General features: G+C 49.0%; 1 protein-coding gene across 4 annotated transcripts in view; it reads left to right on the top strand.

Annotated features, from left to right (window-relative positions):
* The window catches only part of ADARB2 (adenosine deaminase RNA specific B2 (inactive)), a 531,551-nt gene that overhangs the window by 407,798 nt on the left and 102,795 nt on the right, over positions 1-20,958 (top strand). The window lies entirely within an intron of this gene.

Here is a 20,958-nt window from a genome sequence, read left to right as displayed (position 1 = left end):
CTCCAGAAATGAGAAATCAGGAGAGACATCCTGGAGACAGGGGACTTCGGGTGATCTTTGAAATCTGTTCAGTGTTGAAGCCAAAATGTGATGAAGTGAAGAGAAACCCACATTCAGGCCACAGCAGAATAACTGAACCTGCTGCATCAGCCTCAGAGCCAGTCTGGGACCTGCCGGGGGCTCACTCTGACCTGGAGGTGGCCACAGGGGCTGCTGGAAGAAGGTATGGCTGTTGCCCTTGCTTCCAGAAAGTGCATCCCCCACACCCTGGAGGAAGCTGCATCCCCACTGCGTCTCTGGTGCATGCCGGCCGGCACCCACCCAGGTGCGCATGCTCCAAGGAGAGGGAGAAGCAAGAGCCAGCGAAACTGGCCACCTGCAAATCCAGGACATGGCAAGCCAGAAAGTTATTTTTCTGTTCCATTTCACCTCCAAGCTGAATTATTGATTTTAATACTTTATTTTCACATGAGTTTATTTGAGCGACAGATGCTACTCTGGTAGTGCTCGTGAAGCAGAAATGAGACTCTGGTAATTAAGGATTCCATCCTGAGGCTGCAGGTACCAGGAGGATTAGGCTGCTCACTTGAGTGAGTACGAACTCTCAGGGATTAGGACACAAACTCAATCATTCCTTCCACTTTCCTAAATTACACTTACATTCTCAGGGAGGCTTAAGATCCAGCCCATTGGCTCCAGAAAGAGTTTCATTTAACTATGCTTCCATCATCATAGGGTGGAGACGGTAGCTTGAGTGCCAGCTTGAGGAACAAGCATCCAGGTAGCCGTGACAGGGGTCCAAGTGGGAGACAGAAGGAGCAAGGTCTTTGCTGGGACCCAGGACTGACAGAGTTGGGGGGAGGGTTGAGGAGTTTTGCAGGCTCTCTCCTCACTCAGGGTCTTCATCTGTGTGGTGGGGTCTCTGTGGAGCAGGCAGGGGGACACTCCAGGCGCCTTGGCCAGCTCTTCACCTATCCTCTGAGTTCAGAGTATCTGAACATGGAAGATGCAGGTATACTCAGATATTAAACAACAACAACGTCAGGTGTCATTTTTTTTCATTTGCCAGAAGAACCCACTAAGCATTTATTAGAGATGTTTGGGGAGCATCTGAAGGATCGCACCTGTTACCAAGACAGGAGATGCTTCACATGGGCCCCAGACATTCCCTGCTCCTGGAAAGCCTTTTGTTAGGCTTTTCCCCCCCAAAAGCCTAAACAAAACTGACACCAGAAACAAAAGTAATGCCATCAGCAGTAGCACATGTGCCTGGCATGGGCACTCAGTCATGTGTGGCGGGGGACAGGGCTGGCACCAGCATGGAGCTGGTGTGCCCACCATTCCCCATGGAAGGAGAAATGAGGTTTGCTTGAGATCACACAACTGTGTAAAGGCAACGCTTGGATCTATAGTCAGGTGTCCGGAGTGACCCCCACGAGCATTGGTCTTCACGGCTCCATGCTGCCCAGCTCTGGTTCAGGGCCTGGCAAGGCAGGATGAGCCACTAGGCTCTGGTCTTCAGATCCTAGTCTCCAGGCTGGTGGTGCTGGAGAAGTCAGCCCCGGATTTCCATGGGAGGGAGGTGCTCTCTGGGGTGCGGCCCATCTCCCTCACGAAGCACTGCAACCTCTCCGCTTCCCATTTGCTGCTCTCCCGGTCCCTGTTTTAATTCAGGACGTTCCTGAGGTTCCCTTCAGTTCCGAGTCTCTGCAGCTGTGTGGACTGCCACCTGCAGGCACACCTGGGGCCGCATCGTTCCACCTGGAATCTCCGTCTTCAGCATCTTCCATCCCTGAGATTCCAGTTTAATTTCATCCTTTGTTTCCACGCTCTCTGGGTCTTCATGTGTTTCCTTTAACTTCTATCCTTCATTCTCCAATTTCATCTGCTTCTCAGTGCTTGATTTCACCAAAGTCTCTATAATTTCCTGCTGCTTTGTTTATTAAGTCACTCATCAGATGTTGAGTGGGGCCTATTTTGGACCGAGCACTGTGCCAGGTGCTGCTGTCACACTGAGTGAGCAGTCTGAAGGTGTTTGCATTTATGCAGAGGTACAACTTCTGACTTCCACCATGCCTGGCGCTGAGAGACACTCCCAGATGTTAAAATATTCACCAGTCCTGGAGAAGCAGCCGGCACTGAGGCTCAGCACTCCTGCTAACCTATGGAGATGTTGGAATCAATGAGAAAAACTTCATTGACTCCGAATAACATTCCTTCACTGACTCCGAATAACGTTCCTTGGATGAAAGAAAAAGAGGAAGAAGCGACAAGAATCCATCTAAACCTACTTTCTAAGCCCTGGAGGCCCCAGAAGTGAAAGTCCTCGACCACAAATTATTTTACTAATTTACTAAGCAGACATTTCCGGAGGGCCCACTTGGTGCTGGGCACTGTTGCAGGCATGGGGGTAGTGATGGGGTGATGGTGGAGGCTGCTGCGCTCCAGTCGGGACTAGGTCCTCATGGTGCCCCTGGAGGGGATCTCTGTGGTTGGGACTGGGATAAGTGGAGAGGGGAGGAGGCTCTCCAGGCCCCCGGTGCCTCAATCTCCTGTCCCGTTTCACTCCAACTCTCATTTCCCCAAGGAAGAGGCAGGGAAAGAGTAGACAGGATTGTAAAGACAAGGAGTAGTTTTTAGTAACTTGGATTAAAAATAAATTGAGGTTAAAGGTTGAACTTAGTGACAATATTTTGACCTACAAGAATGAAAATTTCATATATTTCAACTAAATAGCTAAAATGCGTGTTTTGGAGTAAATGTGGATTTCGATTATTCACATGATGTTGCCACTGGTCTGCCACGATCTAGATCTGGCTATAGGCAAATGAAGAGTGAGACAGCCTCCAACTCTTTTCCAGCTGAGAAAATAAAGTGCTAGAGAAAAATGTGCATTCCATGCTCTATGTATCCTGTCCTTCCCAAAAAAAATAGAAATAGAGGTGGTCTGTGTTAAAGAGCTCCCTGACCTGCTAATCATCCACAAAAATAAATTATATGATGGAAAATTAGCTACCTGGAAATGCAAATTAAAACGATGTTAAGATACCAGTACCAAAACCCAGAACACTGACACCACCAAATGCCGGTGGGTGTCGAGCAACAAGAACTTCAGTCGCTGCTGGTGGGAGTGCAAAATGGTGCAGCCACTGTGGAAGACAGCGTGGCAGTTTCTTATGAAACTAAACACACTCTGACCATATGGTTCAGCAATCACACTCCTTGGTCTTTACCCAGATGAATTGAAAACTTGTGTCCACACGGAAAAAAACACATGGATGTTTATAGTAGCTTTATCATAGTTGCCAAAACATGAAAGCATCCAAAATGCCCTTAAGTAAGCCAGTGGATACACAAACTCTCATCCATCCAGTGGAATATGAGTCAGCGCTACAGAGAAGACAGACAGGGAGGAAACGTAAATGCATATTGCTGAGTGAAATAAGCCCATCCGGAAAGGATACAAGTTGTATGATTCCATCTACAGGACATTCTGGAAAAGGCAAGACCATGGAGACAGTGGAATGATCAGGGGCTACCAGGGGCTGGAGGAAGGAGGGCTGAGTAGGTGGAGCACAGGGGATTTTAGGGCAGGGAAACAGCTCTGTGTGTACTACAGTGGGAGATACATTTTATGCATTTGTCAAACCCTTGCAGTGCACAACACCAGAGTGAGCCCTCCTGTGAACCGTGGGCTCTGGGTGATGGTGATGTGTCACTGTGAGGTCACCAATTGTGGGGACTTTTGATAATAGAGGAACAGGTGCTTGTGTGGGGGCAGCAGGTATAGGGAACGTCTCTGTAGCTTCTGCCCAGTTTTGCTTTGAACCTAAAACTGCTTTAAAATATAAAGTCTATTTGTTAAAAATTAGCTACCTGGCAGGATTATACCAGTGCTGTTAGCACAAAGCTCAGTGACAGGAAATAAACCACAAGAAATCCATAATGATTTCTCAGGGACGCCTGGTCTTCACTCCAAATCCTAAGCAGTCACCCTAGTATTTAATCAGCCAAATTAATGAACCCTGAGGAGGGAGGGAAGGAGGGAGGAATGGAGGGAGAGAGAGAGAGAGACAGGAGAGAGAAGCATCAAGAAAAGAAAGTTTTCTGTTTAAGGTTGATTTTCTTAACGGTTTTATATTGGGCATTGATATTCAATATTTTGATGGGTTTCATTTTCAATAATGTATGTAAGCGCTTCCATTTATAATCCGTTTAGGTTCTGAAATTTGCCTGTTCAAGCCTATCCCCATATCAAAGGCTGCTATCACCCTCTGTTGGTGGTAACCAGAGTTGATAACTTTTGCTTGGCCACTTAATTTTTCTTATCTCTATGAATATTCAGCAGTTAAGTCACTTCTGTATTTTATTTTTAATGCAATTAAATAAACATTTTATCTTGCTACCTTTAAAATTAGCACACACAGAGTCCATAACTGTGTGGACCTGTTAAATCCCTATGCCGTGATTTTATCATCAGTACCATAACTGAAGAGACAAGAAAGTATTTCGTAATTCCTCAGTATTTTACCAAGAGGAGTGGGCTTTGTGACCAGTGCTTGTGTGCCCTGTATTTGGTCAATTCCTCTCAGAACCAGTGGTTTTTAAGTGGGAGATGACACCGTGGTCTGGCAGTAGATTGGACACCAGGACCTTCAGGGCCAATTCAGCTCCTTGATCACTGATCCCAGAAGCATGTCACAACCCTGACAATCACAGCAACATCTTACATTGCATATTGCTTTATCTTCTAAACACCTTGGCCTACATTTCCTTTCTTTTGGCATAGTGACCACATCAAGGTGAAAGAACAAGTGGGATTGTAACATCTCATGGATGAGAAAAACAAGCCTCCAAGAGCAGGGTAAATGATTGCCCACAGCCAGACAGTGCACAGCAGCAGATTCACATCTGTATGTTTCGATTTCAAATCCAAATCCCTTCTCAGTGAATATTTACTGAGCATCTATGAAGCCACGAGGAATTTTAAAATGAGGAAGATACAATTGCTATGCTCAGGAAGGCACCTAAAGAAGCATTTTGAACAGGTCTTCAGTAAATATTCATTGAATGAATGAACAAATTATACCGTGTCATGAGTAACATAGGAAAGATTTTTAAGTGTTATAGGAGCACACGTGGGGGGAATTGATTAGTGGAGGAGGAGGTGTCTGTGTGAGCCCAGCAATGTCAGGAGGAGAGGCGTGGGGGTGCCCCAGGGAGAGGCAGTGTGGGGGGCGCGGAGCTGGCATCAGCCTGGCTGTGTGGTGTGGTGTGACAGGCTGGGAGTGGCCGTCACTGTAGGAACAGGAGCGGATGTGGAAGAACCATCCCTGGCTGTGTGGTGTGGTGTGAGAGGCTGGGAGTGGCCGTCACTGTAGGAACAGGAGGGGATGTGGAAGAACCATCCCTGGCTGTGTGGTGTGGTGTGGTGTGAGAGGCTGGGAGCGGCCGTCACTGTAGGAACAGGAGGGGATGTGGAAGAACCATCCCTGGCTGTGTGGTGTGGTGTGGTGTGAGAGGCTGGGAGCGGCCGTCACTGTAGGAACAGGAGGGGATGTGGAAGAACCATCCCTGGCTGTGTGGTGTGGTGTGAGAGGCTGGGAGTGGCCGTCACTGTAGGAACAGGAGGGGATGTGGGAGAACCATCCCTGGCTGTGTGGTGTGGTGTGAGAGGCTGGGAGTGGCCGTCACTGTAGGAACAGGAAGGGATGTGGGAGAACCATCCCTGCTGCGAGGGCAGCCTTCGATGGGCGTCCATCTGTAGATGCCATTACACCTGCATGTGAGAAAACTTAAGCCACCAGCAAGGCTAAAAGGGTTTGGAAGTAAGACAGATAAGAAGCAGAGAGACTACCTAAGAGGCAACTATGATAGTTTTTATTTTTAAAAATCCCAAAAGCACCAAAAAAGGGAATCATCTTTAAACAGCTGTAGGGCAGAGTGGGAAAATCTCATACCTGCGAGATGAGACAAGTGTGGTGGGTGTGGCCAGGATGGTGGGGAACCAAGGAAAAGGACCCTCTCCCTCCGGGGTCCTCCACCCGGCCCCCCTGGTGAGGTAGGTAACTCCAGCATGTGGTCGATGGCCAGGCGTGAAGTGGCCGTTAGGACAATGAGCCACATTCAAGTAGCAACTGCACTTTATTCACTTGGAGACACAGAGCAGGGAAGAGGCCAGGGTGTCCGCATGGCCCCCAGGAGCACAGGGGACCAGAATGTGGGACCTGCTCTTTGCCCAGGAGCCCAAACCAAAGGCTGCTGCTGCATCATGACCCAGGAGGTCAGGAACCAGGAGGAGGCGAAGCCCAGGGGTGGAAGAGTCCCAAGTCTGATGGATGAAATGTCCTTAGCTCCACGCCCCACAGAAAACTGCCACACCAAGCCGTGCACCAGTCTGGGATGGGAGGGCAGCTTCCGCATGAGGTCTGCAGGACACAGCCTCGTCCTCCTGTGGTCAGGGCTGAGACTCTCACACAGGCGATCAGCCAAGGCAGAGTTCTCATTTGCATACTGTCCAAACTAGTGGCTAACATACTGGGCTGCACGCTTAAAATCACCAAAGGAGTCCCTGCTTGTGACTTAAAGTGACTCTAGAACTTTCTAATGCCTGGAGTCTGCTAGATCTTCACCAGGGGTGGGGGAAGGACACCCCTGCTGACATGTGAGGGGCAGTCCAGGCCAGGGCTGTGGCCACGTCCACATCCCCCAGTGATGCAGGTGCCCCTCACACTCTGCGCACACTGGTTCTGCCCTTCCTGGCTTTTGCAGGCAGGCTCCTGATGACTTCTGGGCTCTGCTTGTGGGTTTCCTCATTTGGGGGCCCCTTCCTGACTCCCCAGATTAGCTGGGGTCCCTGTGATCTGGTCTCCTAGTCACTTACGCTTTCCTTCCTAACACGCAAGACATTTAAGAGCATGTGTCTTCCAGCTGGCTTGACTATCATCATCAGGGAGAATCATTATCCATCATCAAATAAAAATGGCATTTCAGCTGGGCACGGTGCCTCACACCTGTAATCCCAGCACTTTGGGAGGCCAAGGCAGGCGGATCACTTGAGCCCAGAAGTTCAAGACCAACCTGGGCACCATAGTAGACCCCATCTCTACAAAAAATAAAAATAAAAACTTACCCGGGCATGCTGATGCACATCAGTGGTCCTAGCTTCTCGGGAGGCTAAAGTGAGAGGATCGCTTGAGCCCCAGAGGTGGAGGCTGCAGTGAGCTGAGAGTGTGCCATTGCACTCCAGCCTGGGCAAGTCTAAAAAAAAAAAATTCCCATCGCCCATGGGACAGTCGGCACCATTGCACTGCACTCTGCAGTGGGGCATGTGCCCTTGAGGGGAGCTCCTGCTTGAGCCCAGTATGTGTCTTCTCCATCCACGTGTGTCCTGTTTCTTCCAAAACAGAGGCCCTTCCTGTGCCTCAGTTTGGCTATTGCCTGTCTCTATGAAGTCTTCTCTGGCCTCCCTCAAGGTGAATTTTGTGCATACCATCCTGCCTATGTTTTAAGCGCAATGGCATCTCAAATATAGGCTGTAAATTAGGTGAAGGGAAGACCTCACTTTCAATAGACAACGGCTGCTCGGCCCTGGGATGTGCCCCCAGGATCACCCAGAGCAGATTTCATGGGAACCCTTAAGTCCAACCACTCCAAAAAAACCTTCCTTGGCAAAAAACATAAAAACATAGCTGGCTGTTTTCCCCAAGCTGTGTTTACAAAGCAATTGTGAGAAACTTCATTTTGTCTTTATAAGCTTGGTTATTTTTTTCAGTAGCATCTACTCCCTACATTTTAGTCTCCCAGAAAGACATCTCTGTCCGTTTCGTTTGCTGCCTGGCATGTGGGGGCACAATGGAGAAAAGGTGTGTGTTTCTGAAATGAATAAATGACAGAATAGTCCATTTTGTGCTATCTCAGATATGAGGGAGGGAAGTGGAAAGCAAGGCTGTGTGTGTGAGAGCTCCTCGGCCGCTATAGCAAGTGGCCACACTCAGGTGGCTGAAATGACAGAAGTTTATTCCTCGTGGCTCTGGAGCCAGAGCTGACCTCAAGGTGTGGGCAGGGCTGGTTCCTTCTGATTCTAAGGGGCATCTGTCCCACCCTCTCTCCTGGTATCCAGTCATGGCTGGGGATCCTCTGCCCCTGGGCTGTGGCTGCATCCCTCCGGCCCCTGCCTCCATGGCCGCTGCTGTCCTGGCTGTGCCCGCGTCTCTAGACTGGGGGAGTTTCAGGGCTTACCAAGGAAAAAGATGTGCCCCCAGGTGGCAGGAGCACACACAGCCTGTATGAGGCTGGCGCTTGGACAGATTTGCATGCAGGGGCATCCGTCACGGCCTAAGACTGTTCCAAGAGGAGAGGAGGGCAAGGGAGCTGCCGGGAAGAGGGGTTCGGAGGGGGCTCCATGTCCAGGCAATGCCACGCAGCCACCCTGGGGGTCTCTCGGTCAGAGGGTTCTTCGGAGTCTGAACGGCCTGTGGTCTTATAACCACAAGGCCCCATCTTATCAGTGGGGAACAGCTCTGTGGTAAGGTTTCACAGGGAATGCCAAGCAGATACCCTTTCAATGGCTAAAAATCTGCTTGTTTGGGCTATTTTTAAAATAACTGGATGTGTAAAAACTTGAGTTTGGCTCTGGCAAGCTTTGAGCTAATGGGGCTCAGTTGCAGTGAAGAAACATACCACCTGCAGGTCCATACCCAAGGCCGACGGGGGCTACGCCTCCCTCAATACCCAAGACTGACGGGGCTACGCCTCCCTTCCTCCCTGTGATAAGGACACCAGTCCCCGGATTTAGGGCTCCTCTAAGGCCAGGATAATTTCATTTCTAAATCCTTCACTAATCACATCTGCAAATACCCTATTTCCAAATAACATTATGCTCTGAGGTTTTGGGTAGACCTAAATTTGGGGGATACTATTGAATCCAGGATACTTATTTTTGTTTGTATGTTTAGATAGGCATTTTGTATAGGAGGAAAAGAAAAGGAAAACACCAAAAATTACACAAATAAAATCCTGGACAGACGGGAGTTAGAAAAGACAGACTGTTACTGTCCTGAAGGCAGCGGCAGGACAGTGCCCAGCATCTTAGCAAGGAGCCAGGCTGGGAGCGGAGAAGGAGCGTATTTTTTCTGGCAGTAAGGAAGGAGAAAGGGATGAGTGAAAAAGGAATTTTGCGGTAGAAATGAGGGTGGCTAAAAACTACTCTCCCGTTTCCCAATTCTGTTGTTGAGCTTAGAACACAGACAGGAGGGCCTCCTCTCCACACTTGATCGTGTCCCAGGAGTTTTGGGGTCATTACATATGTTGTGGATGGAAAGATGCTAAATGCAGACAGTCCCAGGCAACGCTGCAGACAACCATCCTGACCCCTTCTCCCTGCCCTCCCCCAACATTTGTGATGGAGCACTTGGCCTTCTGTACCCCACAGCACCACAGGAAGACCCCCATGCACCAGGCCCATCCCTCAATTCTCCCCCGCCAGTTAGGCGTCTCAGTGTGGCAGTTGTCTGGAAAGGCATAGAATACGTTATGGAAACATCAGTAGCCAATAACCTTTTCAATCCTGTCTTCTGATAATGGGATTAAGCAGCATCTCGACTGTGAAAGATTGACCAGCCACGGGGAAGGAAAACTTTAGTGCACACTTTCTGGAGCCTTCACAGTTTTCTACACTCTGCACACACTAAGCTGTTGAGATGGGTTAGATTACAGGTCAGTAAATATTCGCCTTCTCTCCCTCCTCCGTGGAGGGAACACACTTTCCCCTCCCATTCATGTTTGTCTTACACATGGATCCTGCTTAGGCCAGTGGGACTGGAGGGACCCAATAAGCAGAGGTTTGAAGTTCACTTGAGCAGCTGGACTTGGACCCTGGCACATCTGCCAGCACCGTGACAGGAAGGGGTCTCTAGAGGGGCTGATCCAAAGGGAGTTGCCCATGGAGCGGGCCTGACCCCACAGCACAGCTGGAAGCCAAGCTGCACAGGCCAGCCTGTATCACCCCACCCCAGTCCAAACACAGGCTCCTGAGTGAGGAGCAAATGCTTGCTGACTGAGCCGTTGCGCTTGGGGATGGTCGTTACACAGCAAGAGCTTACTGCTGCACCACACATAGGCCACCTTTTCCTACTATAGTCTGTGAATCAACAGGGTCTTAAAGAAGCTGTACTTCTCCCCATATTCAATGATATTAGAGATTAGTTCTCTGAAAAATATTTTGAAAGAATAAAATAAAACCATTTATCATTATTCTGTATTTTAAACAGGTAATTCTAAAAAGCAAAAATTCTTAATGAGACCCTTCATACATTCTGCTATTTCTGACCTCTAAGTAAGTCAGGATTCTAGAGGCAGATCCAAAATCTTATCAAGAGAGGTCACTGAAGAAACAGAGGCACACACGTCAGCTCAGAGCCCAGACTGGCCACCACAAGAGAGAGTGGCATTCAGGGTCCTCTCGTCCTCCCTGTCCATTGTACTCTTTCTCCTAAATTACATCGGACATCTCTGATGTTGTCCCCAACATTTTCTGCTGAAATTGTTATGGTCTATCTGATTATTATCTAAATGGCTTAAAGAGGTCAAAAGTACACAGCAATCCACTTCAACACATGCCTGGGATGTAAATACCTGTAACCCCAGCATATCTTCCTGCACCCAACTCTCACACCCTTCCCAAGATTTTGCAGCACCGTGAAGGTCATTTCTTGGTTTTTAGCTCCACTGATGTTTCTCTCCCACATCCCATGTCACATTCACACTCCCCAGCCTCCATCGATCAGCCAACCAACAGCGACAAATGTCACATGTCGAGCTCTGCACCAGACATAACACCATGACCTCAGACAGAAAGGCCTTGTCCTGGCCTTCCTGGAACACCGGCGTTTCCATAGCTGAAGTGAGAGGAGCACACGTAATGAAGATATTCAACATGTTTCACCAGGAAAGGATGCAGGCCATTCCCGCAGAAGCCAGCTGCTTACCTGCTGCCAGTGACTCCACACTCCAGCTGCACACAGAAATCTGCTTTGACAGACAGAGACATCCTGGCCCCAGCCCAGGCATCCCATCACGATTGGTCTAGGTCGGGGCCTTGGCAGGGGACGGCTTTTAAATCTCCCCAGGAGAATACAATTTGCAGGCAGGGCTGAGAGCCACCACTCCATGCTGTGGGCACATGGGTTGTCAGAATTGGGTAGCGCTAATTAGGGCTGGCATCAGGGGACAGGCGATTTTCAACTCAGGGAAGGAGATGGCTTGACTGGAATTCCATCAATTCCAGTAATAATGAACTCAGCAAAGCTTTGAAGTTGGGGGCAAGATAACAGAAAGGCAAGGCAGTGTGACCCAGCGGTTACCATTGCTGGATGGGGGAAGTGAGACAGTCATGTCAGAGCTGGAGAAATCCTAGGGACGACATCGCTGGAACCCTCTGCCTGGTTACCAGTCAAACAACGTAAGGGGGCTGCCGCCTTCTTCAAGAATCAGTTTCCCCAGCTGTAAGGCAGAACGCCATAGGGTGAGTGAAGGGCCCATCAGCACACACTCAGAGTGTGCCCTGTGGCTGACGGAAATGAGGAACTCGTCCTCACACTGAAGATGAGTGAGGAGCCACATCACCCCACCAGGTCCCGGGCATCACAAGTCTTCCCGGGCGTCTGTTCTTGCACACACACTGCTCATGTGAGCCTCAGCCATCTGCATATGGTTAGCATCAAAAATGGAATTTCTCATAACAGAACTGCAAGCACACCCCGATGGAGAGACGCGGCCACCACAGAGCTGATTCTATCGGCAGTCACTCATCTTCAATGGTGGAAAAGTTAAATTCTTCCTCATCTCAAACGATCTATTCTCATACCCACTGCAGCTGATTTTCATCCATCTCCTCACCCTGCAGCCCACCTGATGGAATTCTCATTCATGGGAAGTTCTCTTCTGAGCCTGCTCTAAGTTTTTTCTTTGTTTGCACTCCCAGATGACCATCAGCGCCCCCATGCCCGCCCCTCCCTAAACCACAGATGCTGTCTTTTGTTTTGCATTTCTGCTGCGAGAAAGGCATTGCCCTGCCGACACTCTGAGAGGCATCAGTGAGTAAAGTCTGTTACACAGGCTGCAAAGCCATCTGGACTTTCTGCTGAAAAGGTTGGACATGGTTTTAGGCAAGATTTTTATCACATCTGAGAGGGAAGAAAAGCCTTGAATGAATTACCGTCTTCCGAGGTTGGTGTCAGATTTTTTTCCCCTTGTCAGTTGCAAAACAAAACAAAAAGAGTTGACATAGAAAGGAGTGGGGAATGAAGATACACATCTCCAGAGGAAGCTTTGTCAAAGGTAGTGGAGGATAAACAAAAAATAAATTAGTTTTGGTTTTATCAGAAACTGGACAGACTTCCACTGGTATAATAGTTTGTCCAGCATGCCTGAGCCTTTCCAGCGAGAATGCCCGGAAAATGCAAAAGAAAAATCTGAGATGCTCACGACAGAGGCAGAGATTTGCTTTCTAAAACTGATTAATAGCTTTCAAAACACACACAAGAAGAAAGGCAGAGGAGGAAGGGGCTAAAACAGACCACATGAAGAATAAAACTGCTTTGAAATCTATCTTCCTCCCTTCTTCCTTCCCTTCTCTTTCTCCCTCTCTCCCCTCTCTTTCCCCCACCTCCCTCCCCCTCTCTTCCTCTCCCTCCTTCCCTCTCTCCCTCTCTGTCCCTCTCACCTTCCCTCCCTCTCCTTTTTTCTATTCCTGTCTTTCTCTCCCCCTCTCTCCTTACTCCCTTTCTTACCCTTCCTCTCTCTCTCCCTCTTTCCTTCCCTGTGTCCCTTTCTCTTTCTCTCTCCCTCCCCCTCTCTCCTTCCCTTCTTTCCTCCCTCTTTCTCTCCCTCCTCTCCCCCCTTTCTTTCCCTCCCTCTTTCTGTCTTCCACTCTGTGTCCCCCTCTCTCTCCCCCTCCCCTCTCTCTCCCCCTCCCCACTCTCTCCCTCCTCCCCTCTCTCTCTTCCCTCCCTCTCCCTCTCTCTCCTTCCCTTCCTCTCCCTCCCTCTCCCTCTCTCTCTCCTTCCCTCTCTCCTTCCCTCTCTCCATGGAGGGATGTTACGTATCTTAGCAACAAAGGCTTTGGATTTTCCCCTCCAGTTACTGACAAGAAACCAGAATGAGTTCTGGTGTCAGAAACCTTCCTCGAACAAGGAGTTTTCTCTGAAGAACAGGCTCCGAGCAGCCACATGCCACTCGACCTCTGTTCCTCGCTGGGGTGTACTCAGGTCAGGACATCCTGGCAAGTGGGCCTACAGTGGGCAGTGGCCTCGCAGCCTCAGCCGGGAGACCTGAGTCACTCCTCTCAGAAGCGCAGGACCCAAACCACCTCTGTTCGTCACATTTTGTCCCATGGAGCAGTGACAAGACCCAGCAAGATTTCATGGTGACAGAACTTGAAGGTTTCAGGGTGATGGAACTTGAGAGTGATACAGACATTTTTGATTCCTGGTGCAACAGGGTATGAAGAAAACACACACCTAATTTTATCAGAAAAGATATACTGAGTGTCTATGCGTACTGTGATTTGAAAGAAAATCACTTAATACATAGGGAAGGGCCTCAGGTCACAAGCCTTTTGTCTAAGTGAGGGGGATAAAAAGGCTTCACAGTAGAGTGACAATTACTAATCCTGTGACAGTAATAGATGCAACTTTTAAATTTTTTTCTAAACTTTTATTTTGTGACTACTCTGTTTCAGTGCTCCCGGGAGTGAAAAACAAGATTCTAGCCAGGTGCGGTGGCTCACACCTGTAATCTCAGCGCTGTGGGAGGCTGAGGCGGGAGGATGGCTTGAGGCCAGGAGTTCGAGACCAGCCTGGGTCACAGAGTGAGGTGCCCTCCCCCGCCCACTCCCAGACCATCTGGAAACACCCAGTGCAGACAAGGTCAAGTCAACTTAACGCAGCACATCGATAGTGGTGAACGCTGCTTTCTGAGCAGTTGGCAAGGTCAGAGTCTTAGGAAAGTTGGTGGCAGACGCGAACACCCCACTAGGATTGGTAACTTGGAGGGTGCAGCTCTACTGACACGGCCACGACGTGCCTTCTGCCACCATACAGCCCCTGACCTGCCTCAGTGCCAGGCACGAAGCCTCTGCCCAGCCAGGCCTTGGGGTCCTCTCTAGGGAAACACAGGTTCCTTCTCCTCTCCTGGCTTTCTCTAGCCCTCCAGACACCAGATGAAAATCTAATGGAACCCACACACCATGCATTCTGCGGGGCTGAGCTCAGGTTCCACCAGGACACCACAGGAGCCATCTTGGTTGCATGTTTGTCCAAATTTAAAACTTCACCCGGCTGAGGTGGGCCATCTGTGGCTTCGTCTGAGACGCTTACTTTTCACGGGATTTTCTTGGAGCTCTGGGACCTGGTGGGGCCCTCACTCCATGCAGTTGCTTTCACTCCACCAGGGGCATCGGGTATGTAAATAAACGAAATAAAAATATTGCAGGATTGTGCAGGGAACACAGCATTACAAAGGTGCGGGTGGTTTTGCTGTGAGGAGGGAGCTGGAGGACTGCGTTTTCTGCACACACTGAGCTGTGAAGGAGCTCCGACTCCGCTCCTCTGGAAGCCCACAGGACGCTCAGCGGTGCAGGATGCTCAGCAGCGGCACCCAGCCTGCCTCAGACACCCAGGTGCATTGGGAACAACTTGGCAATTTTTATCCACTGATTTCTGTTCTCTAGATCCTGCTTTCAGGACAGGGAAAGACTCAGGGGCAAAGTCATAGGACAAAGGGGTCTGAGGGCCCCCACCTCTGCGGCATTGGAAGCCTCATAGCGTCAGCTTCCCTGGTGATTTTGCAGAAGAGGGGTTGGCGTTCCTTAGATGCTCACTTAAAGGGTTTTCTTGAATTTAACAGAAGCTGGGAAGTAAATACTACTTTCTTTATGAAACAACTACTTTTTCTAGGGAATTCTTTTTCTCTAGATGGCCTGAAATGATTCTTCTGGTTTTTATCTTTTTAAGTCCAGATGAATGCAAATAACCACGAATCAGCCCCAAACGGAGGACCTCATCTCAGCACCCTCGTGTCAGCACACAAATGAGAATTTAAAGATCCTAATTAAACTCGGGCTCAAAATATCTTCCTGAGTAGACCAGAAACCACCAGTCTCACAAAAAACAGAAATATGCATCTTCCCAATGTGGTTTTTAGTTTATTTTCTGTGTTTTAATGGTATTCAAATTTGAAGTTGATTGCTAAAGCAGTAACTACTGTTAATGTGTGTAAACAGATTTGTGGATATTTAACGATTTAGAAAACTGTGGACAACTACTTTACATAATCAACAGGTAGACAGACGCCAGCGCACACAACCCTCAACCCTCAGTTGCTCAAGGCTGAATGTGGGATCTCTTATCTCAGGCTTGTTTGATTGAAATCCTCAGTTAGTGAAAAGCCCCTGGAAGGCACCTCTAGCATCGTGGTCAGGAGCCCAGATTTTGGAGCTAGAATTTAAACATAGGGATAGGGATTTGATTCCAAGCCTCCCACCAACTGCCTGAGCCCGTGTCAGCGAGCCAGCCCACCTCTCTGTGCTGATTGTCTCATCCGTGCAGTGGGAGTGTGGACACCTGGTCCTGGGGACCCCAGCATCTGGCTTCAACGTCGATGTTCTTCCGCTGACCAGGAGGGAGGCCCTTATCCACTCTGCTGTAGGCGTGGGTCACCTGTGAGTCCCTGCAGGCCTCCACTCTCTGCTGGAGGTGCCCGTGAGCTGGACAATGGCTGGGGCTGATTCATAAAATAAACAGCAACATGCAGAGGACAGAATCCACTTGTCAGACACGGGGGAAAAGGCAGTCAGCTCCCAACCTTGCAAAGCGTCAGGCACCAAGAGAGACTCAGCCTCAGAGGACCCGGTCCCTGCTTCTGCTCTATGCAGATGCTTCACTTTAAAGCTGTATTTTCTTCATTTTCCCTAGATGGATTCTTTACTGTAACTAATTATGTCGGATTAAAACATGCTAACAAGACTGAAATGCCTCAATGTCTGTAACCCTGGAAATTAAAGCTGTGCCCAGCCACCAGCATATGCCGTGCCTGCTCTAATGCATCTCCTCACACGCGTGGGAGGGCCTTCCCGCGGCAGGCTGGAGGCTATTGTTTGGCAAACACCTACCTGCCCCTCCCTGGTGTGGAGCTGGAGGAGCCCGGCCTGCTCCTGTGGCCTGCTCCTGTTGTGGCACACCCACCGTGGAGTGAGGGTCGGGGGTGGTCCTCCCAGGGGCGGGATCCTGTGGGCTATCTTGTCACTCAGCAGCAATGCATGGTGTGAGGCCTGCATAGACCAAAGGGAGGGGCAGAGAGAATGGGTCCTGGCCACTGAGCCAGTGACAGGAAGCAGGAGTTGGGCAGTGGGAGGCCCAGGTCTGGTTTTCCACCTCAGAAAGTGGGATGGGTCTGCCCGTCAGGAGCACCCTGGTCTGTCCCACCCAGCAGCCCTGGCAGACTCAGGCTTCCCGATGGTGCCGTGGGCAGAGGCTTCCCCCTGAAGGCCTCCCCCTCCCTCTTCCGGGTCCCCAACGTGAACCCAAAAGTATCTGAGACAAGCCTCAACCAATTTAGAAAGTTTATTTTGCCAAGGTTAAGGACACACCTGTGACACAGCCTCAGGAGGTCCTGACGCCATGTGCCGAGTGTGGTTGGAGCGTAGCTTGGTTTTATACATTTTAGAGAGAATTGAGGCATCATTCAATATGTGTGGGATTGACATTGGTTCAGTCTGGAAAGACGGGACAACTCAAAGCAGCGGCTTCCAGGTCATAACATTTTTCTGATTGGCAATTGGTTGAAAGAGTTACAATCAGTAGAAAGGAAGGTCTGGGTTAGGATAAGGGGTGCGGAGACCAGGTTTGACCGTGCAGATCTCTGGGTAGCTGGCTTTGGAGGGAATAGATGGTCACTGTTTCTCATCGGACTCAGGTCTGTGTTGATGTTAAGGCTGGTTGGCTTTTCCTGAATTCCACAATGGAGGGAGGTGTCATGAGGCATGTCCAACCCCCTCTTCCATCATGCCTGAACCAGTTTTTCAAGTTAACTCTGGAATGCCCTTGGCTGAGAGGAGGGGTCCATTTGGATGGTTGGGGGGGCCTTAGAATTTTATTTTTGGCTTAGACCAGTGTTTAGACAACCGCGTCACATGTCAGAGTGCCTTGGCATCTTCTGTCAGAAACCCCTATTCAGGGAGTGGGGAAGGGGCTTAAGACCCGCAGAAGCACCCCGTGGTCTTGATGCAGGTGGCTGCCTGCCTGCTCCAGGAGGTCGGGGGTCATTTGCTCCCCTAAGCTCCTACCCCAATTCGTCTAAGAGGCAGCATCTGCCATGGCAGGCCTCCTACCTGCAGGCTCACCTCATCTGAGGGTGGGGGCTGTGACCAAGGCACCTCCTCTCTCTCCTCAGCGTCTCAGAGGCAGCACGCATTGTGGGGCCTCATGGAACTAGTGTGACTCCCAGATCCACAACTTACTACCTGTGTGCTGGGCAAGGAATTTTATTTTCCTCAGCCTTGGCTTGTTCATCTGTAAAACAGGATAATAATCGTAACTGCCTCTTAGGAATACAATGTAGATGAACAGAAATGACACTCGCTGTTACTTAGAAGAGCACCTGATATGCAGTCAGCCCTTGAGAAATGTCAGCTACCATTTATCACATGATGTTTTGTGTTTCCTGTTTCGTATTCTAGGCTGCTTTATGTAGAGGACCTTGTCTTATTTTGCCCTGTATTTCATCAGTGCCTTGCACAATAAATTCTGATTGATTCTTTTCCCCGAGGGACAGGGATGGGGGTGAAATAAAAGCAGAAATGCTTGAGAACTGGTGTCTGTGACGTTCTGGGCATGGCCAAGCCTGTCTGCAGTCAGGGCTCTGACAGACACCCCCTCAGCTCCTTTCCGGCTTCCCTTTAGAGCAGGGCTTCAGAGACAGCCGTGCACGAGCTGACCCAGAGGCGAGCGTGCTTTGGGATGGGGGCCCACCGTGCGCACTCAGTGGATGTTGTGATTGCAATGAGGAGTGAGACAGTCCTTGTCCTCGGGCGTCCAGTCTGACAAGGACAATGTTTGTGTCAACAGTCACAAAATAACACACCCAAGCTGTGAAATCAGAGAGGAAGGAACACTTAGATCAGAAAACAATGCTTAGAGGGCCACACAGCCGACGGCATAACTCCAAAGCACACTAACTTAACCTTTGAATGTGCTGTTGCCTCAGATGCTAGCTTCCAATTTAAACAGAAATAAAGGTACATGTAATTAAAGAGTGAGCAGGCAGTTTCACTGATGAGCATTTCCTCACCAAAAATAGACTGATGATTTCACTAAAAGTGACTAAATGGAACAGCTGATATATGTGTAATTTCCTCCTAAGGTTGGCTTTGGGTCCAAAATCTACCCAGCATCTACGTGCATGGCTGCAGAACCCTCATGGAAATGGAGAGGAGAAAGGTGGTTACCAGGGACTAGGATGTCCATCAGAGGGCGCAAGGTTTCAGGTAGACAGGAGGGACAGGTTCTGGGGATCTGCCACACAGCACGGTGACCATAGTTAATGATAATGGATCATGTATTTCAGGACAGCCAAAAGAAAGGACTGTAAATGCTCTCATTACAGTAAGTCTTTGAGGTGGTGGATATGTCAGCCTGATATGATCATCCCACAATGTGTCAATCAAGACATCACATTGCACCCAATACATATATACAATTATTATTTGTGAATTAAGAATAAAACTCTAAAAGGCTAACTATGTAGCTTTGATTTCCTTATGATTCAACTCGTTATTCAGGTTCTTTTAAGGGGACCATACTGTGAGCACAGTCGTGGGGGACAGGCCTTACCAGCAGCAGCAAAGTCAGAGAGTTAGCCAAGACAGAGGCCAACTTCAAGTGAGTCACAGGAAAGGTCACCCCAACATACGCCCCCTCAAAACTGCATGTGCCTGTATACTTAATTGTATCAAAATGTACCCTTTAAACAGATTACTTTAATTTGAAGGATGAGGCACGTGGGGGTGAGTTATTTCTGTATTTTTTCTAAAAAAATATTATGTTTGCACACAGTTGGTTGATAATGGCAATAACAACAGCAGCTGGTATTTGAGTGCTGGATGCTGAGCTTAACAGTGCCAGGCACCAGGCTAAGTACCTCTATCCACTGTCATCCAACCTCATAACACCCCTATGACACCAGCACTGTTCCTACTGAAGAGACGAGTGCAGGATGCTGCAGGTGTACATCTCTGTGCCAAGATGCAAAGCCTTGGCCTTGAGGGGTGATTATGATGATGCCTCTTGCAGAGGAGGAACCCATGGCTCAGAGACCCCAATTGCCCCATGGTGGTCATGCAGCTGGGGGAAGGTGGTGGCAGAACTCAACTCCGGTTCTTCTGATCCCAAGTTTAGGGCTTTTCCCACCATACAATGGCTACAATAAGCGATTTTCCTTTTCATGCCTTCACTCAAATTTGCCATCCGCCTTTAGGTAATTTGAGATTTAGAATAATAGTCAGATAATTTGAGCTATTTGGTTGGACATCGGTTTTTACCAGTCCCTGATTTTGAAATTAATGAAGCTTTATTGTAATTGTCAGAAAACAGGGCTCATTACATGACATAGAGACTGCCTCTTCCACAGAAACACAAAGTGATATGAAGACGGAAGTCAGGGAAGATCATCTTCCATTTTCTCTGATTATCGCGGAGGCTTCGGTTTGTATTTGGCTGGACTTTCCTGGCAGTGTTTCTCCTACTTCCCGGGTCTAGACAGAGTGGGTTGTTTGAGAGGGGGCTCCGAGGTGTGTCCCACCTCCATGTGGATTCTGGCCCTGCCTCCCTCTGCCATCTGCACTCCCAAGACCCCTCTCGGCTCTCTCCAGTGAGGCACCCCCCCCCCACCCCACTGCTGCAAAACAAAGTTCCAAGGGGAAAGGAGCCTGGGGACTCAGGGCATTGGTCCTGGATTCCATGTTGCCTCACCCACATGCAAATCTAACCTTTCTGATTTTTCAGCCGTATAAACCCAAAGACAGGATTTCAACAGGAAAATATTTACTAAAGGCTTTCTCCTTTATAATCTATGGATTTTAGTATCCCGACACTTCGGCTGAATGTCAATTTTACCCTGAGGACTACTGCTGCATATTTTAGCACATTTTATTTATTCATGCCATTCAAAATATTAGTGTTGGAAATGAGTAAAGTTTGAGTCTTGCAATGTTCCCATTTAAAGTTCATTTTCCAATGTGAATAATGCTGGTAATTTGCCATGGGAATCGGAGGCAATAGGCAAAATGTGGGCAACAAAAAGTGCGAGCTAATGGAGCAGCCTTTTGCTTTGCTTTTCCGTTAAGCACAGGAATGCACAGCTCATCAAATATGGGGCTGACTCCCCACTTAACTCTGGAGCTGGAAGCACCTGGTTATCACTATCATGTAACATCTGACCATTGCTGGTCCAATGTGCAGCCGGTGCCCATTTGTGCATTCATAGCTTCAAGGCTGGGTATCTCAAACCTCTGCTCCGAGGGCTCCAGGCAAAGCCTCAGGGCATCACCAGGGATTCTCCAGAACCCCCACCCACCCAGTCCCACCTACCACCATCGTGCCTTCGAGAAGCCGAGCTGTTTTGTAAGGGTTCACAGGAGGGCGTGTTTCCCACGGTGTGAGCTCTTTCCTGGGAGGCATGAAAGACTCGTGGAAGACACATTAACCCTGCCCCATTGCCAAGAGACCCTTCAGCAGGCATTTTCTTTTTTTTTCTTTTAATTCTCACAGTTTATTTCTTTTTTATTATTAATATTATACTTTAAGTTTTAGGGTACATGTGCACAATGTGCAGGTTTGTTACATATGTATCCATGTGCCATGTTGTTTTGCTGCACCCATTAACTCGTCATTTAGCATTAGG

This window comes from Symphalangus syndactylus, chromosome 10 (assembly GCF_028878055.3).
Source record: "Symphalangus syndactylus isolate Jambi chromosome 10, NHGRI_mSymSyn1-v2.1_pri, whole genome shotgun sequence".
Taxonomy (NCBI): Eukaryota; Metazoa; Chordata; class Mammalia; order Primates; family Hylobatidae; genus Symphalangus; species Symphalangus syndactylus.
This window is presented reverse-complemented; position numbering and strand designations above follow the sequence as displayed.